Source organism: Octopus bimaculoides, chromosome 24 (genome assembly GCF_046866305.1).
Source record: "Octopus bimaculoides isolate indiv1 chromosome 24, ASM4686630v1, whole genome shotgun sequence".
NCBI classification, from domain to species: Eukaryota; Metazoa; Mollusca; class Cephalopoda; order Octopoda; family Octopodidae; genus Octopus; species Octopus bimaculoides.
The window spans coordinates 21,702,767-21,725,701 of NC_142951.1; the positions used below are offsets into that span (position 1 = coordinate 21,702,767).

At 36.0% G+C, this 22,935-nt stretch overlaps 1 protein-coding gene across 3 annotated transcripts in view; it reads right to left on the minus strand.

Annotated features, from left to right (window-relative positions):
- The window catches only part of LOC106875169 (ADP-ribose pyrophosphatase), a 111,703-nt gene that overhangs the window by 88,062 nt on the left and 706 nt on the right, over positions 1-22,935 (minus strand). For 2 of the 3 annotated variants that reach the window (XM_089340958.1, XM_089340960.1), the window contains exon 1: positions 23-557. The exons of the other annotated variant lie outside the window; for it this stretch is intronic. The gene's annotated coding sequence lies outside the window, so the exon portion shown is untranslated. Of the gene's footprint in view, positions 1-22; positions 558-22,935 lie in introns of those variants that run through there. 3 annotated transcript variants of the gene reach the window in all.

A 22,935-nucleotide genomic window follows, 5' to 3' on the forward strand; every position in this document is an offset into this window, starting at 1 on the left:
GAAAGCAGAAGTTTTAACTTACAAGGGAGAGGCAGTTTGATCAGTAGGAATTCAGGCGTGTATATGTTTAATATACATTGTGATGTAAGGAATGTCTGTTGTCACTATGGTGAACATAGGGTGAGTAACAGAACGAAATATGAGATGGTTGTTTATATCTTTCTATATCTCTCTGCTCAATTAGTTTCCTCTGTCTCTCTTCATGCACATCATTATTTAACACACCCGTTTTGCATACTGGCAAAAGTTGGACGGTTTTAAAGGAGCTGGTGTGTGTATGTGTACATACAGGTTCACAGAGATAGAGGTTGAGAAGGAGAGAGGGCAAGAGAGTGCTATCGTTCTTTCGGTCGTTTTGTTGATAATTAATTTAATCGGCCTGATCTCTCTCTCTCTCTCTTGCTCCTATATAGATATATACATGTACGTTAGAAGAGCAGTGCAGTGACATCGTTTTCTTTCGTTTTATTTTCTGAATTAACTAAATTAGCTTTCTCTTTTACTCTCACGGTATAGGACTATATAAATAACTGGGTGTGCTGTGTCAATCTTTATAGCTATACGTATGTGTCTGCCTCTCTATCGCTTTCCCTTCTCTATCTCTCTCTATCTATGTATCTATCTATCTACACACACACACACACACGCATCTATACATATGTAAGCATGCAAGGAATTAGAGCCTTAAACACGCCCGTTTGTGTGTATGTATACATGTATATAAATAAAAATGAGCGCGTGTGTATATATAAGTATATATGTGTGTGTGTGTATTTCTGTAAGCATATATATGTGTGTGTGTGTGTGTGTGTGTGTGTAAGCTTGACACCTTGGGCAAATATCTTCTACTATAGCCCGGGGCCGACGAAAGCCTTGGAAACTGAAAGAAGCCTATCATATGTGTGTGTATGTGTTTGTCCCTCACCACCCCTTGACAACCAGTGTTGTGTTTACACCCCCATTACTTAGCGGTTCAGTAAGCAACACCGATAAATTAAGTACCAGACTTAAAAAAATATGAGTACAGGGGTCGATTGATTCGACTAAATCTTCAAGGTGGTGCCCCAGCATGGGTGCAGTGCCTTTTGACAAACAAGTAAAAGATAAAAGTATATACATGTGTGTGTGTGTGTGTGAAATATAACGTGTCTTGAATGACACAAACAATGCACAGTGCTTCAAGCGAACTACAATACTCTTCTCTCTCTCTCTCTCTCTCTCTCTATATATATATATATATATATATATATATATATATATATATATATATATATATAGATAGATAGATAGATAGATAGATAAATATATATATATAAATATATATAGATAAATATATATATATATATATATATATATATATATATATATATATATATAACGTGAGAGAGTTAGGGGTTGGGGGTACAACCCACTAAGGGATAGTATCTATCCAGTATACTGCTGGGAGGGTACCCAATTATTGCTACACTAGTGCTATACTAGGTGCAATCAATGGGAGCGGGTAAAAGTGGAGGTTTTACCCAAAATTTGTGTAACAATTAGAAAATAGAGGATAATATGCTGAACCCAACTACTTGCAGACGGTGTATCCCGTTGAATTCATTAATTTAATTCATAGCAAAAGTGACAAAAGAAAGGAAGAAAAGAAAAAGAAAGAAAGAACCAAAGCACAGGTGTCCATGGCAGACTATGTTATTTTGCCAACATGGTTTACATATAGAAGTACAAAGTACATAAGGAATTAGAGGATGAACAGAAGTTTAATCTTACAGCTGTTTCGGCCTAGTTTTGGCAGGTCCCATTCTATCCGAATATTCCTTTCCGGAGTGATTATCAGATGACATTTTGAAATGGGGTTACATGCCCGAACCTCTAGGCCTCTTCAGAGATTCACAAAGGGTTACATACAGATGTAGAGCAAGAGGTAAAAACAGAGGTGTGGTAGAGACCAGAAGAAAAACAACAGCAAAAATAAGATAGAAATAAAAATAAAAAAATACAATTGAAATCAAAATATAAATAAAAATAAAAATAAAAATACAAATAAGGGTACAGCAGGAAAAAAATAATAATAGTAGTAAAAAAGAATACATAAATGAAGGTATAGCATGTGGGACATGCAAGAATATAAAAAAATATATGTCAAAAACCCTTAAAAATACATATATATATATATATAGAATAAAAGATTTTATTCCATCTATTTTATTAATGCTATATATATATATATATATATATATACAAGATGGCCCAAAGTAGGTTTACAGTTATTCAACTATCCCATTTGCATTCATATTATTAATGTTTAGATCTTAATTATAACAAAAATATGAAACCATTATTCTATGCTAATTTAGTTAAATTTGTCAAGCTTCTTTTTCAGTTTGTAAGATAGAAATTTAAATGAAATAAACTGTTTTAAAAGAAATTTAAAGTGCGTACGTGATAACAGTAAACTTTACTTTTGGCCCACCCTGTATATGCACACCAACATACTTTTTAATCTTTTATCTTTTACTTGTTTCAATAATCAGACCACACCTATGCTTAATGCATATATTATATACATTGCAAAGTTACTTGGTGACCCCACCAGTGCAGGTGCCACTTAAAAAGTACCCAGTCCACACTGTGAAGTGATTGGCATTTGGAAGGGCATCTAGCTGTAAAAACTATGCCAAAACAGACACAGAAGCATGGTGCAGGCTCCTGCCTGGCCAGCTCCTGTGAAACTGTCCAACCCATGCCAGCATGGAAGGGGGACGTTAAACAATGATGATGATGATGATGTATATATGTATACACACAGTATACATACACACACATGCATGTGTATGCATACACACACACACACACAATCCAAATAATAAGACAAAAACATTCTTTAAACAGCTTTTATGATTCCTTACAATTGTTTCTGTACCAACTCTGCTTGCGATGCCAGTTTATTCAACCATTCAAAGTAAAAATTTATAGAATGTTTGTGGTTTTAGACAATACAGTGGCACTTCATCAGATTTGCGTCAAAGGTGCATCCTTACATTGTGCAACTTCCAGACATTGTCTTTTGGTTTATATCGGGAAGAAGCAAAAAACCAAATAAAAACAGTTAGCGAGTGAATAATTAGTACAGAGATCATGTGGGAAGGATGAAGAGGAAGAAAAAGAAGAAAAAGAATGTGAGACCAGAATTTTCGACTCTTGAAGAATTTTGGTATTGGTCTGGAATTCCAACAGTGTTGATAGCCCAGAACTTGGGTTGAGTGCTTCTCTGGAAATACCCTACTTTTATACCCTACAAGGACTTAAGATACACACACACTCTCTCTCTCTCTCTCTCTCTCTCTCTCTCTCTCTCTCTCTCTCTCTCTCTCTCTCTCTCTCTCACACACACACACACACACACACACACACACACACACATAACAAAAGAGAAGATATATTTCCATGCAGGAAAAAATTTAGGCAAATTTGTTGTTGGAAATGCACCTAAATTTGAAAAATTTGTAATTGTTTAAAATAAATTTATTTACATATATACCAAATGAGTATAATTATGAATTAGAAAAATATGTTTAAATGTTTCAATCAGAGAAACTGTAAACCAAATCCCTTTTCTTCCTATCTTCATTTCTCCCTTGTTTTTTTTTTCTCTCTTAACACAGTATGACTGAAACTTTGATGATATTCATTTCTTGTTGATCACCACTAACACTAATGAACTTTGTACATTCAAACAAATTGATGCCCAGTTTTTTTATTATTGACTGTTATGAACATTTAAACTTGTCAACGTTGAAACATTTAAACGTATTTTTCTAATTCATAATTCTAAATTTTTACCATTGATAAATAAAAAATATTGTTGAAACTAGTTTGGTATATATGTAAATAAATTTATTTTAAACAATTACAAGTTTTTCAAATTTAGGTGCATTTTCAACAACAAATTTGCCTATATATATATATATATATATATATATATATATATATATCATCATCATCATCATCATCATCATCATCATTTAACGTCTGCTTTCCATGCTAGCATGGGTTGGACGATTTGACTGAGGACTGGTGAAACCGGATGGCAACACCAGGCTCCAATCTAATTTGGCAGAGTTTCTACAGCTGGATGCCCCACAGTAAGCTCCTCATACGGACTTGTCAATCAGTCCACTCAGTAATAAATTACAAAGTAGTGTAATGTAATTAAAAGTGTTCGTATAATTAAAAATCAAAAAATATCCATGAGATAAAATTTGTGAATAGGCAATTATTTATAATTATGCTGAACAGACATTAAAGCAAAGATATACACATAATATTTTATGCACTGAAATTAATTCTTCATGAAGAAGGTTGTGTAACAGCTGTAACCCTATGAAGTCACATGGTTAATAAAACTATATTCACCTCTCATACCTCCTGACTTTATGCTTATATATAATTATATATATATATATATATATATATATATATATATATATATGCTCACAGATTTAACTTGGTTCTGTCATTTGACAGTGGCCATGCTGGGACATGGCTACTTGAGTTTTGTCAAACAAATTGATGCTAATATTGCTTATGCCTGATACTTAGCACATTAGTCTCTTTTGCCAGAACTGCTAAGTTCACAGAGCAATAGTAGAAGGTACTTGCCCAAGATGCCACACAATGGGACTGAACCAGAAACCATGTAGTTGCAAAGCAAGCTTCTAACCACAGATCCATATATAGTTACTTACTTTACTCTTTTACTTGTTTCAGTCATTTGACTGTGGCCATGCTGGGGCACCGCCTTTAGTCAAGCAAATCGACCCCAGGACTTATTCTTTGTAAGCCTAGTACTTATTCTATCAGCCTCTTTTGCAGAACCGCTAAGTTACAGGGATGTAAACACACCAGCATCGGTTGTCAAGCGATATCGGGGGGGACAAACACAGACACACAAACATATACACACACATGCATATATATATATACATATATACGACAGGCTTCTTTCAGTTTCTGTCTACCAAATCCATTCACAAGGCTTTGGTCAGCTCGAGGCTATAGTAGAAGACACTTGCCCAAGATGCCACGCAGTGGGAATGAACCCGGAACCACGTGGTTGGTAAGCAAGCTACTTACCACACAGCCACTCCTGCGCTTATTGTGCAATAAGTCTTTATATATCAAAAAGAAAAAAATCTACAACTATATATTAGGCAATAAAGTAGATATATTAGACTGTATTATAGATTTAATCTCATAACAGTGAATTTATCTTACTGATTAGTTTCATTTTAAAGAAGCTTCTATGTGTGTAATGGTATGTTAACAGTCATCATACATGGTTGAATGGAAGTGTATAAATTGGGCTCTTTATAACAAAGCTGACCCTTAAGCACATCTGAGTTATATCTCTTAGATGGTCCTTTTTTAGTTATTGTCCTACATGTCGGTATTCAAGTGGTAACTATCCACCCCAATATTTTTTATTTATGTGATTGTAGAATGGAGAGTGAGAGCTGGAGAGGGTAAGGGAGAAAGAGAGAGAGAGATAGGAAAGATAGATTGGGGAAAACATGCTTAGATGTGTGTGTGTATGTGTATGTGTGTAAGCACTTGGTGTGGGCAGGAGGGTACCTTTTTACAGTGAGAGGACTTTAAATGAGACATGAACCAAATCTTACTATTAGGATGTAACTGACCTGTTGACTAAGATATATTTTTGTGATGAGGTCAAGGGGGGAAATTTTCAAGTCTAGAGTTCAGTAAGACCCCCGGTTGGAACAAATTCTTCTGAATAGTCCTTTTCTCTGCTAAACTATGTCTTCACCTCTTATTACAGTTGAAGTAAAATTTGCAATTTTCCAATAATCTCCAATTGAAATATTGTGCAGTTTTCTTTTTCATTACCTGTGTGTATCTCACCTATGTTGCTATGTTGTGTCTCTCCTGGATTTCATAAAAAGGGCTTGAGTCTGGTTTTAAAAGCACTTTTTGTTGCACCCACATCTCTATACATGTATTGTACAGAATCCTATATTACTACCTCTGCCTCATTTACCACAGCCTCTATGTTACACTGGACATTTAATATGCATGTAACATCACCTTTGCATGAACAGCCTGACTTTGCAGGCCTTTTTACTAAAATTTGGTTTATATTGCAAGGTGAATGAAAGACACACAAAGCATGTCAATTAGAAGTTTTCCTGTACATATGTACCAGTGGAAAATGTTACCTTCACAAGAATTAACATTAAGAGGAAACGAGGATGCTAGCCATATAGCATTAAAGTAACACTTTCTCATCATCATCATTTAACATTCATTTTTGCAATCTTGCATGGGCAGACAGAGTTATTTGAGGCAAATTTTCTATAGTCAGTCAGATGTCTGTCCTGTTGCCAGCCCTCATCTGTTTCTAAGCAAGGTAATAATATTTTCCTATGAGCTAGACATGTTTTTTACAGAAAACTAAAAACAAAGAAGTTCACTTGTGTGAGAATGTTGTTCATTTACTATCCTCACATGATGTCTTGTCAAGGGTACTCACAAACACACACATGCATATATATGCTGTAATTGCAGAGGATATGCAAAGACTTGAAAGAAGCTAATATGTGCGATGAAGCTGGATGTGCAATGTCAGTGTGCACATATAGCAGAGTGTAAGTGTCTTAAGAGAAAAATTGGGTATGAGAGGCATCAGATGTAGTGTGCAAGAGAGAAGACTGTGCTGGTATGGCCATGTGATGTGTCTGAATGAGGACAGCCATGTACAGAAGTGGCAATCTGTAAATGTGGAGGAAACCTGTGGAAGAAGTCAACCCGGCAAGACATGGGATAAAGTGGTGAAATCTAATCTTCAAGTGTTGAGTCTCACGAAGGTGATGACAAGTGACCAAGGCTTTTGGCAACTTGCTGTGCTTGAAAAGACACATCAAGCTAACTAGTTGTGGCCAGTACCAGTGGCACATGAAAGGTACTTGTGCCAGTGACATGTATAAGGCACCCATATCAGTGGTATGTAAAAGATATCCACTCTGTGGAGTGGTTGGCATTAGGAAGAGCATCCAGCCATAGAATTCAAGCCAAAACAGGCAGAAGTCCAGTGCATCTCTCCAGCTTACCAGCTCCAGTCAAACTGTCTTACCCATGCTAGCATAGAAAATTGAACCCTAAATGATGATCATATATAATGTTATCCTTTAGGGTGACAATCTCAAAAGAAACTATGTCTGGCCACTTAGAATAAAGTTCCCAATGAGCCATAGGTAAAACGCAATTTATATTTTGTCAGACTAACAATTATGGATTAAATATTTCAAATATATACAGGGTGCGTAAGGTATTTGAGGACATACCATTTCGGGGTCATTGCTGCACTTTTTGCTAACTCTGTATAATCTTTGTTTCAGAAAATAATAATGGCAGACTCTCAGCTTACTCAAGAAATGAAGAGGCATACTGTTATTGTGGTTATAAAGGCTGAGCACAGCGATTTAGAAATATCTCGATTTTTTAAAGTTGCCAGATCTTTCATCCACAAAGTTTGTAGATGGAAACATATCACCGGTATCAGAGCATAAAAAGCATTCTAAATGCTCTGAAATCATCAGAACACCTGAACTTATCCAGCAAGTTCAACAGACCATTGATTATAATCCCAGAAAGTCTATGAGGTCAATTGCACAAGATCTCCATGTGTCAGAAGGAACTGTCAGAAATGTTGTCTACAAAGACATCAGATATAAGTCTTATATGATGAGGAAAGGCCAGTTTGTCAGAAAAGGCAAAATAAAATCACTACATCAGATCTAAAAGGTTCTTAAACAATCTGAAAAATCCAACAGAAGATTTGATTTGATTTTTCTCAAATGAGAAAAACTTCGACCAAGATCAAAAAGTTAACAGAAGAAATGACAGATGGTTATGTGCAGACCTTTCTGAAGTTCCAAGTGTTATACATACAAAATTTCCTGCAACTGTCATAGTTTTAGGGGTTGTCAGCAATGAAGGACATGTGATGCCTCCTTACTTCTTTCCACAAGGCCTTAGATTTAACTCTGCTGTTTACATTGAGATCCTGGAAATAATTGTTAAGCCCTGGATAGACAGTGTATGCAATGGAAAGCCATATGTGTTTCAGTAAGACTCTGCAGTATCACACATGTCTCTATTAACACAGGAATGGATGGCTGAAAATTTTCATGGTCACATAACCCCTAACATTTGACTTCCTAATTCTCCAGATCTCAATCCATTGGACTATTACATGTGGAGCGTTGTTGAGAGAGAGGTCAATGAACATGCCCATAACACCAAAGATTCTTTGAAAGCTGCCATAGTCAGAGTAATGTCCAAAATGAACCAGGACCACTTGATTCGAGCATGTAGATGATTTAGATCTCATATAGAAGCAGTTTTTGAAGCTGAAGGTGGCTTTCTTGAATAACATTATAGAAAAGAAGGTTTATGTTTATCCTCATAACATTTCTTGATAAATAAAGTTATCTGTTATTACATATCTGTTTTTTTATAAACATAAATCTTTCCTCAAATGTCTTACATACTCTGTATAATGCATAAACAGAACCTGAGATCTTGCTTTAAGATTCATGGCGTGTTTTATAAATATGCCTCTTCGAGTATCATAATAGCATGAAACTATTAGTATCTCTTTCAGCTGTGTATTTACTCTCACACACACACACACACACACACACACACGCGTGTTGTGTTTGTGTATGTATGAGTATGTATGCATGCAGTTAAGAAGCTTACTCCCCACCATCACTGCTATCTTTCTTCTTTATCTTCATCTTTCCAATTGTCACTACTTACTCTTACAATGTGAGATAGCTGTGTGTCCCCCTCTGTCATACCTTAGCTCCTTAGCACCTGGCATAAAGTCACCTTCTCCTTCCTAAGAACTTAGCCACGTGAACTTTCCTCTTTCCTCATATTCTCTGCCTTCCAACTTACTTGGCAATCTCACTAGTGCCTGTGGTGAAAAAAAAAAGAAGCACTCAGCATGCATTGTCTGGTGGCTGGCATTAGGAAGGGCATACAACCATACAGCCATACAAAACATGCCAATGTTGACACTGAAGGCAAACGCAGCCTTGCTGCATGCCATATCCTATCAAACTGTCCAACTCATGCCAGCAGGGAAAATAGACATTAAATGATGGTGATGACGATGACAACAATGATGCTGATGGTGGTGGTGGTGGTGGTGGTGGTGGTGGTGATGGTGATGGTGGTGATGATGATGACATGTATCTTTGGTGTCATGGGTCTGTCCCTGACCTCACTACTTGGCCACCAGTATAGGTTTGTTTATGTCCCCATAACTTAGCAGTTCAGCAAAAGAGAATATTGGTTTCAAATTTTGGCACAAGGCCAACAACTTCAGGGGAGGAGGTAAGTCGATTATATCAACCCCAGTTCTTGAATCACACTTATTTTATCGATCCAGAAAGGATGAAAGGCAAAGTTGGCCTTGCTGGGATTTGAACTCAGAATGTAAAGACAGACAAAATATCACTAAGCATTTTTGCCCAGCGTGCTAATGATTCCACCAGGATGCTGCCTTAGACTTAATAAATATTGGGGTTCACTTGTTTGACTTAAAACCCTTCAAGGTGCCACTCATGCAGGATTTACTTGGGAGATAAACAATAACGGTCTTTGCTGTTTTGGGGGAATAATTGACCTAAGGATTGCATCATAATGCCCTTGACTTTCCTAACGCCTCAACTGTGAGCTACACCACCACCATCACCACCACCACTACCACCATCACTATACCATCATCACCACCACCATCACCACATCAACAACAAATCTTTGTTAATTAGTATGTTAAAGCTTGAAATTCACTGTGACTAACAAAAACAAATGCTATTGACTCTAGTGCAAGAAAACAAAAGAATATAGCTGTTGTAATGTAATTAGCAATTGAAATTAAATTATATAATAAGTCATGCCATAACTTTAAACAAAAGACTGGTCGTTTTGTAATCTTGTAATTATCTGAAAGTAGTGTCCTCAGTTTATGTATTCATATATGTATGAATGTATGTATGTATGTATGTATGTATGTATGTATGTATGTATGTATGTATGTATGTATGTATGTATAGATTGTGTATATAGATAATATCATTTCCACTCCATTTTTTCCAGCTAAAACTTTCACTGAGTATCAATCTGATATATTCACAATGTACATCTAATTAAATTCTGTTGTTTTTCCTGTTTTGGGTTTTGATTTGCCCCCACCCACGCATGTATCTATGTATGTGTGTGTTTGTGTATATATTTATATATTGGCTCATCCCATAAATAATGCGGTTTTTTATACTTCTTTTATGTTTCAAAATTAATATAAACAAAGTTCTTTTTTAATCTAAACTATACTCTCCTCCATTTTCTACAATGCTCCTCTATCTATCTGGTAGACTTGCAAGGCCCCTCTTCTAAAATTCACTTGTCCATGATGAAAAATACTCCTCCAGTACTCTTCTGACCTTGTCTACAAAATTCATATTTTATTCATCCAAATGATTTTGTAGACTGTGGAATAAATGATAATCACATGGGGCAAAGTCTGGCAAATATGGTGGATGGGGCATCGTTTCCCATTCAAACTGCTCCAGCCTTTGGAATTGACATTGTATGTGGCTGAGCATTATCCTGATGGAAGAACACCTTTCGTCTTGAAACCAAAGATGGTCATTTTCCTTCTAGCACTGACTTAAGCTACCCAAGCTGCTCACAGTAGATTTCTGTTGTTATCATTTGGTTTGGGTTTAAAAGTTCAAAGAGGACTAAACCTTTTATATTGCACTAAACAGATAGCAACACCTTATATGGGTGAAGACCTTCTTTAGCCTTGTGTGCCGGTGTTTCTCCTTTCTCTACCCACTATCTTTGGTGCTTGACATTCTTATAGAGAACCCATTTCTAGTCACCAGTCACTATTTGGTTAAAAAAAAAAGGTTCATTCATGAGACATGACACCAAAGAAGAGCACACATTCACTCATGTGTGCATGAATTTGTGAGGAACCCATTGATCCAATTTGATGACTTATGTGATGACACACAGGAGTCAATGAATGGTTGAATGCAACTGAAAAAAACCCGCATTATTTATGGGATGACCTAATGTGTGTGTGTGTATGTGTGTGTGTGTATGTGTGTGTGTGCGTGTGTGTGTATGCTGCTCCACTATATAACAATTCCCCTAAAGCAAACATATTTAAAGAAGAAATAGCTTACACACCTACTATTAGACCAGAAATAAAGAAAAGAAAACATGGACACAGGAAAATTATCTGGTTCACACCCCCTTACTCCCCTGAAGTGACCTTTAATATAGGTTAATATTTCTTGTTACTTATAGACAGACATTTTCCAATACATTATAAATATAGAAAATTCTTTAATAGGCATAACCAAAAAATTAGTTTTAATTCCACCCCAAACTTTAAAGCATAATTACACACAATGCAACACAACAACACGAAGCTGGCTGTTCCCGCAGGGTAAAAGACTTGTGCAGACTAAATGGAACCTGTATGACTGAGGCCATTATTTATGAAACCACCATAATTTCCACGAATGCTAATAATAGTTTCATCCAAGAGATATGTAGGTCTCACAGAGGGAAATTTCAGAGCAAGATTCAACAATCACACCTTAAACTTCAGACACTGGAATAAACGAAAAGCTAGAACATTCATATTGCCAGACATCTCGGTCCACTGTCAATTCCTCTGTGAGTCCCAACATCCTGAGATCAGTACTCACCACTTCATCCCATGTCTTCCTGGGTCTTCCTCTTCCACAGGTGCCATCTACTTTCACTGACTGGCATTTCTTTATACAGCTGTCTTCGTTCATACGCATCCCATGTCCAAAGTCTCTTCTCTCTTGCATGCTGCATTTGATTCCTCTTATGCCCAACTTTTCTCTCAGCACATTTGTGCTTTGTCATTCATGCACATTGATGCTGCACATCCAGTAGAGCATACTGCCTTCATTTCTCTCTAGTCTACGTATGTAAAGCAGGAGGGGAGAATTTATGACAGCCGTAACTTGCCTGAAGATTCTGTTCACTAATAGGTGAAACTCAGAATAGCAAAAGACTGACTTAACGAACATGAAATACATTATCAATCTGTATATGGTACTGAGTAGTATTTCCCCAATATTTAACAATAAATGGATACACTCCTCTCCCAGCTGAGGGGTCTTTGTCAAGCAAGTTACTTGACAACCCTGTTGGTGTTGGTGCCACATAAAAAGAACTAGTGCTGGTACAACATGAAAAGCACCCAGTACACTGTAAAATAGTTTGTCTTTAGGAAGTACATCCAGTCATAGAAACCATGTCAAAGCAGACAACAAAGCTGGCAGTTCTCTGGCTTGCCAGCTCCTTTGGGACTGTCTAACCCATGCCAATATGGAAAAAGGGTATTAGATGATGACAATGATACATACACACACACACACACACATATATATCCTCTGATGGAAATATATATATATATATATATATATATATATATATATATATATATATATATATATATATATATATATATATGTACGTATATATGTACGTATGTATGTATGTATGTATGTATGTATGTATGTATGTATGTATGTATGAACAACAAGCTTCTTTCAGTTTCTGCCTACCAAATGTACTCATAAGGCTTTGGTCTGCCCGAGACTATAGTAGGAAACACTTTCCCAAGTGCTGTAAGACTGAACCTGGAACCATGTGGTTAAGAAGCAAACTTCTTACCATACAGTCAGACCTGGTACTATTCAGCTACAGTAATCACCTCACTACAGAAATTGGCACTTATCACCAACCCTCTCACTTCTTATTTCTTATTTTTTTACTACCCACAAGGGGCTACACACAGAGGGGACAAACAAGAACAGACAAATGGATTAAATCAATTCTCTCGACCCCAGTGCGTAACTGGTACTTAATTTATTGACCCCAAAAGGATGAAAGGAAAAGTCGACCTTGGCGGAATTTGAACCCAGAACGTAAAGACAGACGAAATACCACTAAGCATTTCACCTAGTGTGCTAATGTTTCTGCCAGCTCACTGCCTTCCTAAGCATTTCACCCGGCATGCTAACCTTTCTGCCAGCTCACCATCTCATTTCTGGTTACCTCCCTCCTTCCTCCTGTCTTCTCAGGACCACATTCATTCCTCATTGACACCCCTGCCTACATTTACTCCCACCAATCACCTCCTTGCTGTGCCTTTAGCCACTGCTCTCCCCCACTGCACAATACTCCATTCTTAACACTTCTCTTATCCCATATTATTCTCAAAGCTCTCTCATGACCCACTGTCTGTATCCTCTCTTATGCTCAGCATCTTGTACCTTGAGAGTTTGTTCTAGCACCACATCACTACCTTCCTTTTATCTCCTTCGGCTTTGTACCACCTCTACACAAAGACACCTCTGCTGTCCCTCTATCATACTTTAGCTTTTTGACACCCTAATTAATTCTACTGGCCTTAGTAAATATATATGGGAACTAAAATCTAAAAGCATTAAGTACAATTTAAATTAATTAATTTAGCCTACTCACTAAAATCATGATGAAGTATATATACGACTTAGTAACTTCAATAAAGAAGATTTATAGAAAATATGTAATAATTCAAGTATCTAAAACTAAAATTGTTTATTTACTTAATTAGCTTGTATCTATAACGACTGCAGCCCAATATTAACTAAAGGAAAATTAATGCTATAGGGCATGCTACCTATGCACTGATTATAAACTTAGAAGTACATAATAGGTTTTAAATCACAAGATTTAAAATAATAATAATAATAATAATAATAATAATAATAATAATAATAATAATAATAACAATACCTATTGTCATAGGTGCCCTGGGAATGACAGCGAAACGGGCTGATTACTACCTAGCTCAGATACCAGGAAACCCCAAAATGGCTGAAGTCCAAAAGATAGTGCTCATGGGAACTGCCCATATCCTACGTAAAATACTGTCTATGTGATCTCAAATTTTAAAGCAAACATAATTTTCTTATGGTTTCTTAAACATTCACTTGAACAAAACTGTACAAATCCAAATATATGGTACCCTAGGCATAACACCTACATGAACTTCTAACTTGTTGTCTCTTGAGGTCTCTGGGTGAGACTTGGATCCAACTTGTACAAATGCAAAACAAAAGTCAAACATAAAATAATAATAATAATAATAACAACAATAACAATAACAATTAAATATTCTAAAATATTTAAAACTACGAGTGGCACTATGTACACACGATATTGAAGTTACAAAGTCGTACATATACTTCATCATGATTTTAGTGAGTAGGCTGTCTTATATCCTTTTCTATAGTGTGTTCTACCCTACCTGACCATTTTAATACCTTATAATTGCCTCTAGACAAACCGAAATTTTTGTACCCCTATAAATTCATTCTTGGCTTATAATATACAATTATGGGTATCTTCATAACTTAAAATTAAACTGCTTTGATTATAGTTTAACTAATTTATAGTAAATTTTGGTCTCTCACCTCAACGATAAATCTTCTTGATAACCCAAAATTTTAACTTTACCCAATAATGACATATTGTTTTACTTAAATTATTATACATATTTTATATTTGTTATTGAAATTAATAAGGTATGGATATTTTATTATGGTTTTTAGTGAATAAGCTATCTTTATTCCTTTTCTATGATGCTCTACTCTAACTGATCATTTTATTGTTATTGTTAATATTATTATTATTTTTATTTTATAGATGCCTTAAATAAATCTAATCCTTGTACCCCTATTATTTCATACTCAGATTATATAAGGTAATATCGATATCTCAACAACTTAAAATAGTTCAATTTAATTAAATCAGTATACAATTAACATGTTTTTTAACCTCGGTTGGTCTATTATTAAATACCAGGTAAATGATCAATCTCTATAGTAACCATGTAATAAGTTAATATTTAGATAAGTAATAAGTAAATAAATATTAAACTATTTTCTTTGCAATTTTCTTTTCCTCCCTCTATTGTGGTAAAAATTTGATATATACTCAAAATATTCATGGAAGTTTTATCCTTTTGTTAAAATTTCATTCTTAATAATCTTCTTGATTACCTTGAATTTTAACTTTGTACAATAAGACAATATTGTTTGAAATGATCTTTAGAGATTACTTGATTTATCTCTTTCTTAAATGGTTCCATCCTCCTGATCTTAGTATTTTATAAGGGCCTTTATATAAATAACTCTTCTAAACAAGTACCACTAAGAAACTATAAATATCATGTAGGGAGTAACAATAATAACTTCTTAAACCTATAATATACTCCCTCAGTTTATATATAGAAAGATTAGTGTAGAATTTGAATGTTCCATAACTTAAATATTCCTTTAACTGATACCGGGCATCAATCTTTTATTGATATTAGCTAAATAAGTTAGCTATATAATTTTTAGTCCAATATATTTCAATTATTATACTTTTTCTATAAATCTTCTCTATTGGTGTTAATTAGCTAAATATACTTTATCATAGCATTAGTAATTAAGCTATTTTATTTCTATGATATTCTGCCCAAATTGATTATTTTATTTCATTTCTTTATTAATTTATAATTAGCCTTTATTTATTCATAAATAAATTAAGCTAATCTTTGTATCCCTATAAATTCATACTTAGCTTATATAAAACTATACTGGTATATTCACTACATATAAAAAAGCTGCTTAGAATATAATTTTATTAATATACTAGCAGAGATACCCGGCGTTGCCCGTGTTACATGCAATTGAAAAATGAGACTTTTCTGTTATATTTTCTGTAAGGAACTGGAATACATATGATTCGAATTTCATCAAAATTGCACATGAGGGTTATTTCCCTCTTTACACACCCTAAAAGAATTCTAATCATGTGACATGTATCCCATACTATTGATCTTTATGTGCATATTCCAAAATTTCAGTCTTCTGGAACCTGTAACAAAGATTTTGCTCCTGCAAAATGGAGCTCATGGAGCTCTAAAATGTGGGAATGAGGGCCCCTATTGGGGGTGGGGGTGTTAATGTCAACCAGAGAAGTTGAATTGTTGGGAATGTTTTTACTTGGGTCTTATAGTATGCCTGTATATATGTGAGAGTATAGTCTCACTTTAATAGTTTCAGTATGAAATTGAAAATATTAAAGTGAAAATATTTAAAATTACAGTAGCGACATGTTATTGTTTCACTTTTGACAGGTAATACTGAAATAGTGGAATAGTTTCAGTGTTAAAGTGAAAGTATCTGACATTACAGTAGAGTGATGTTATTGTTTCACTTTTGAAACATAATACTGAAATAGTGGAGGAGATAAGATATTGCTGTGGGCTCAAACTATGCAGGAAGTTAAAAATTATTTTGGCCTAAGACACTACATGGACCCTAAAAGAATTTTGCTCCTGAAAAATGGAGCTCATGGAGCTGAAAAATGTGGGAGTTAAGGCCCCTATTGGTGATGGGTGTATTAATGTCAACCAGAGAAGTTTAATTGTTGGGAATCTTTTTAACCTGTGTGTAATATGTATTGTTTGAATTTCTTTGAAATAGGAAATATATGTATGTTCACTGGGTTTGTAAAAGAGAGCAAAGCTACAGGAAAGCAAAAGACGAATGATCATGATAATCAGTCAGCTACCGTAGCCTAGTCGTTACTACTCCCCAATGTAGGATTCTTCACCATACAGGTGGGTGACAGGCACAGCTTTAAGATGCATTATGGATCTATAGCAATTGGAAGGGCATGACCCAATTGAAACAACAATGTGTGACGTTTGGAGTAAAGGGAAATGAAAGTGTCGCCTCTGGAGTTTGCAAATGACCACTCTACCGATAGGTAACTGGGCAGAAAATATTTACAATCAATAAATGTCTTAGAACAACCAGTCACTCATCTGGGAAGGCCTTGAAATCAATGTTACCAACTGGGGACTATATGTGTCGCAGTGATAATAAAAAGACTCAAAGGAGGTCTGCAACGAAATAATTTTACTCAACACTTTGCAAGTGAATCAGTGGAGGCAAAGATGAGTCTCATTTACTTGACAATTTATGCACCACATTGCAGAAATCACAATGTAAGTATATCTGAAAGGATAGTCTTACACTGTTGTACCGTTGAATTACAAATAATGCTCATCTGTTATGTTCGGGTGACCCTATAGCTACCAATGGTACAACTGTATTCGTTTTTGCTTAGGAAAAATGACTAAATTGTGGGTGTGAAGTCCCCATGAAGGGGTCTTTGTAACTTCTAAGAAAAAAAAATTTTAGAAATATTACTTTATTTGTGTGTAATATGTATGGTTAAAATTTCATCATCAAAAATATATGAATTTTCATGGGGGGGGGGGGGGCATTATGCATAGAATATAATTTCCAAATTTCTTAAAGATCCATTCAATACTTTTGACGTAGTTTTGGATAAGAAAACAAATGACTAATGTGTGTGTTTGTGTTCATATATATGTGTGTGTGTGTATGAGTGTATATATGTATAGATATCTGTATGCATTTATATATGTGTACATATTAGATGTACACCTATATATATATATATATACATCTACACATATGTATACATATACATGTATGCATATAGATCTATATCTATATATATATATCTATACATATACGTGTACATATACATGTATATGTATACATATACATCTCTCTCTCTCTCTAAGTAAGGTATGTGTAAAATTTAAATGAAATTAGTTGTGTAGTTCTCGAGTTTTAGGGAAACACACACACACACACACACACACACACACACACAGACAGACACACATTCTCATTTTTATATATATAGATAATTTGAATCTTTTTTTTTACCTCAATACTCCTTTATTAATATCAGTATATACCTATTAATCAATATTCATAGACACCATATGATGAGTTAGTATTTAAGTGTACAATATGTATAAATATTGAACTATTTCTGAATAATCTTCTTTTCCTCCCTCTATTGTAGTAAAAGTTTGGTATATACTCAAAAGTATCCATAAATTTCTATCCTTTTGTTAATATATTCTTCTTGACAACCCTCTGAATAGCCATAAACTTTATCTGTATACAGTATAGCAACATTGTTTTAAAACGTTTAACTATAGTACTATTTCATTATCAATGGTCTGCTAGTGGGCGACCCCCCCCCCCTTAGTTGTCAGCTAGCATCTTGTTTTAAGTTTTCCTTTACCAAACTTCATGATTTTATGACTATACCAACTATAATTTCTGTCTGCTCTCTCACCCCTACCCCTAACTGATAATGCCCTTTATTCTCTCAAGCCTTAGATATACAAAGTTTGATAAACTAGTCTATAAATTAAAACTAAAAAAACAAATCAAATCAGAGACAGGCAGAGTCTTCTTGACATTTTATTTATTAACTTCTATGTTGTAGTAGAAGCAATATGTTCTTTGTCTATCTCCTTAACTTCTTGGAGATTTTAGGTATAATTATACTAATGTGTCCATCTGTTCTAATTTAATTAAATTCTATGTCTTTGTGCAGCTGAGGATTGCTCTGCATTTTAAATTGATGTAATGATTACATTGTTCAATTGTTCAATTAAATGGAGTTGCATGAAGCGATCGTACTGCATTACCTCTGGATATCCTTGTTGCTTATTTTTATATATATATATATATATATATATATATATATATATATATATATATATATATATATATATATACCGGAGTAAGCACATAAATGTGCAACAAGGTGGAAAAAAGAGTACTCAAATACCAGAGGTAGAGTAATATGCTTTATTTAAAAGCAGCAGAAATATAACAAAAAACTGTTACTCGGAGTTTCACGTTCCCGTTCATTGGACAGATTTCTAACAAAACTGTCCGATGTTATATTTCTGCTACTTTTAAGTAAAGTATATATATATATATATATATATATATATATATATATATATATATATATGTATATGTATATATATATATATATATATATACTGCCATGTAGGTTTCACCAGTGAAACACTACATGGCAGTGAAACATGGGCTGTAACTGCTGAGGACATACGTAAGCTCGCAAGGAATGAAGCCAGTATGCTCCGTTGGATGTGTAATGTCAATGTGAATACCCGTCAGAGTGTAAGTATCTTGAGAGAAAAGCTGAACATTAGAAGCATCAGTTGTGGCGTGCAAGAGAGACGATTGCGCTGGTATGGACATGTGGTGAGAATGGAGGAGGATAGCTGCGTGAAAAAGTGCCACACCCTAACAGTTGAGGGAACCCGTGGAAGAGGTAGGCCCAGGAAGACCTGGGCTGAGGTGGTGAGGCAAGACCTTCGTACATTGGGCCTCACCGAGGCGATGACTACGGACCGAGACCTTTGGAAATGGGCTGTGCGTGAGAAGACCCGGCAAGCCAAGTAAGATCGTTGCCAGTGCCCCTGGACTGGTTCTTGTGCGGGTGGCACATGAGATGCACCATTTTGAGCGTGGCCGTTGCCAGTACCGCCTGACTGGCTCCTGTAGGATTTTCGAGCGAGATCGTTGCCAGTGCCCCTGGACTGGCTTGTGCGGGTGGCACATAAAAGACACCATTTCGAGCGTGGCCGTTTTCGTGCGGGTGACACGTAAAAGCACCCACTACACTCTCTGAGTGGTTGGCGTTAGGAAGGGCATCCAGCTGTAGAAACTCTGCCAAATCAGACTGGAGCCTGGTGTCGCCATCCGGTTTCACCAGTCCTCAGTCAAATCGTCCAACCCATGCTAGCATGGAAAGCGGACGTTAAACGATGATGATGATGATGATGATATACATGTATATATATATATATATATATATATATATATATATATATATATATATACATACAGGGTGTTCAGACTAAATTTCCTGTTTTGCATCTCCTTTTTTCAGGAACAGCTTAATGTATTGGTGAACAGTCAAGTGGCACTGGAGTCCTTAAAGATTAAGGTTGTAGTTGAGAAAAAGTTAGCTAACATGGCGGACTAGAAACTATCTGAATATTAGTTTCGAATTTTGACCCAAGGCCAGCAATTTCAGGGGAGAGGTAAGTCAATTACATTGACCCCAGTGCTCAACTGATACTTATTTTATTGACCTTGAAAGAATGGAAGGCAAAGCTGACCCCGGTGGAATTTGAACTCAGAATGTAAAGACATCCCGTATGCTAATGATTCTACCAGCTCACTACCTTAAGCCATCTGAATATTGGAAAAGAGTTATTTCTATCATGATGATTCATGCCAGATGTCAAAATGCTGACACCATGACTGCAGTTCAATGCTCTGTGAATACTGTAAAAGCTGTAAGACATGACATGGATAGCTGTAATGGAAACTTTGAAATTGTGGCCAGTAGGAAGGGTCACAGCAAGCATTCTGACTGTGTTTGCATGCTGGAATTCATCCCTACTTTTTGAACAGAGCATTAGGTTCTCAATTCCCAAAAGTCAGGAAGATACTTTTGGTATGAAAGGTCTGAGAAAACCTTGCATGTCTTCTCATCTGGTGCCCATTGTCCCCTAACTGTTACATTTTTTCCTCTAATGAGCAATACTCTCATATAAGCCTTGAGATTTGGAAGGGTTAATAAATGGCTAGGCTTGAAGAAATCTGAGCCCTTTAGATGCAGTCTACAGTGTTTCTGTGTTAACTATTTTAATATTCTACATATATAAGCAGTAAGCATTCTAGAACTTTGAGGCGGCAGAGAAAGAGAGCAAGCGAGAAGGGGTGATCGGGTTTGATGAAACCTTTGTTGTTTAGATGTAGTCTAGAATGTTTATATGTCTGACCATATCACTATTCTATATAAGTGACCCATACTAGAGTAATTACTATTCTGTAAAGGGTTGTGAATTAATTAAAGCTTAAGTATTTTCTGGTCCTCAAGGCAAAAGTTTAGTCTTTGGAATGCAGTCTATGCTGTTTGTAAAAGATCACGTATAAGTCTAGTCAGGGCAGTTTTATCAAGGGCTAAAAAGTTTCTTTTGAGTTCCCTTTCATCCTGTAAATATTAAAATTCAAAACATACACACTTACATTTTTGCTTATGACAGCCCATCAAAGGTGATGACATTCCAAGACTTTCATCCTCCTCTGCCTCCACTAAATTGCTTCTCATGGGAATGGATGTGGCTGACAAGACCAATATGAGATAAGCAGATCCTGTGGCACTGGGGGTACTGAAAGTAACCCCAAACATCAGCCACAGGGGTTGGGGACATCTCTTCCTCTTTTCATGCAGTCTCCTGTGTTCAGTTTCGAAGCACTTTGCTCCAACATCAGACAAAGACCTCCATGTCTTCTAATTAATAGCCATGGGCTCCAACCAATTGGGAGGGTCGCTGCATAAAATGAGAGATTGCTTAAGATGATCATGTAAACAAAGTTTTGGCTGTCCATGAGGCCTACTTCAGAGCTCAATGTTGCTGAAGAGGACCATCTCTGGGTGCCAGATACTTGGCATCTGAATCACACAGTCAACCCAATGGAGAAGACGACAAAGGATGCAGGCCTCAGTGCTGTAGATACCGGCCCTTGGGAGAATTTTGGTACAAGGCACTTTGTCCTTCCACATGAAACCGCAGATACTCTGGAGTGATCTGATATGGAATTCAGTTGTCTGATCTGGTGTTCTTAGCACTTGTGCAGGAGGGTGGATACACAGAGAACTCAAATAATGATTTTTGTACTTGCTCTAAGGCTCTTGTTCTGAAAAACTCGTTCACTGAGTCTCCTGAAAGATGCAGAGGCCAAATTGATCCTGAGATCTCAGTAAACTCTTGTGTATGATTGCGATGTACCCACTGTACCCCACCACTCATAACCCTGTGTCTAGCCATATCACTATCCCAGATATGTAAGCAGCATTCATCAGCTCTATGGTATGTTGTCTAAATTTCAGGGAAATTGCTGCGTGGTTAAAAGTTTGCTTCCCAACCACATGGTTCCAGGTTCAGTCCTATTGTGTAGCACCTTGGACAAGTGTCTTCTACTATAGCCTCAGACTGACCAAAGCCTTGTGAGTGGAGTTTGTAGACAGAAACTGCAAGAAGCCTCTGTTTGTGTGTGTGTCTGTGTGTGTGTGTGTGTGTGTGTGTGTGCGTGTGTGTTCATGTCTGTGTTTGTCCCCCACCACTGCTTGACAACCAGTGTTGGTGTCTTTACATCCCCATAACTTAGCAAATTTGGCAAAAGAGATTGACAGAATAAGTACCAGGCATAACAAAGAAAAAAAATATACTAGGGTTGATTCATTTGACTAAAAAAATTCTTCAAGGCACTGCTCCAGTATGACCACAGTCAAATGGCTGAAAGCAGTAAAAGATAAAAGATATCTCTAGATTTACATTTGAAATCCCATTGATATATGCCTCACCACTTTCATGGATTGATTCTTATCTATTGTGATTAAAATGATCAGTCAGTGCAACATGAGGTGGTATATGTTTTGTGAACATACCTGACATGTTCAGCATATAGAGAATTTAAAATATTCCCATTGATGCAGGTTAGCTGCTATTCTGCCACAATCTGGTTTCAGCCTGTATGTATGTGTCCACTGATTTCTTGTTAGATGATAGAAACCAGACATTAATTCGGTGAAGTCCCCAACTACATCCCATCACTGGGAGAATGTTCTCTCCATTTGTCTCTTTGAGTTTTCTTAATGCTGAAATTTTTTTTCTATTTCTGATATAGAACTAGGGCTATTGTCAATTATGTTCTTAACCAGTAGTAGTCTATAGCATATAACAACTTGCCCTAGTAGTCTATTTTTGATGCTCATCTCCTCATTGGTCACAGAAGCCACCAG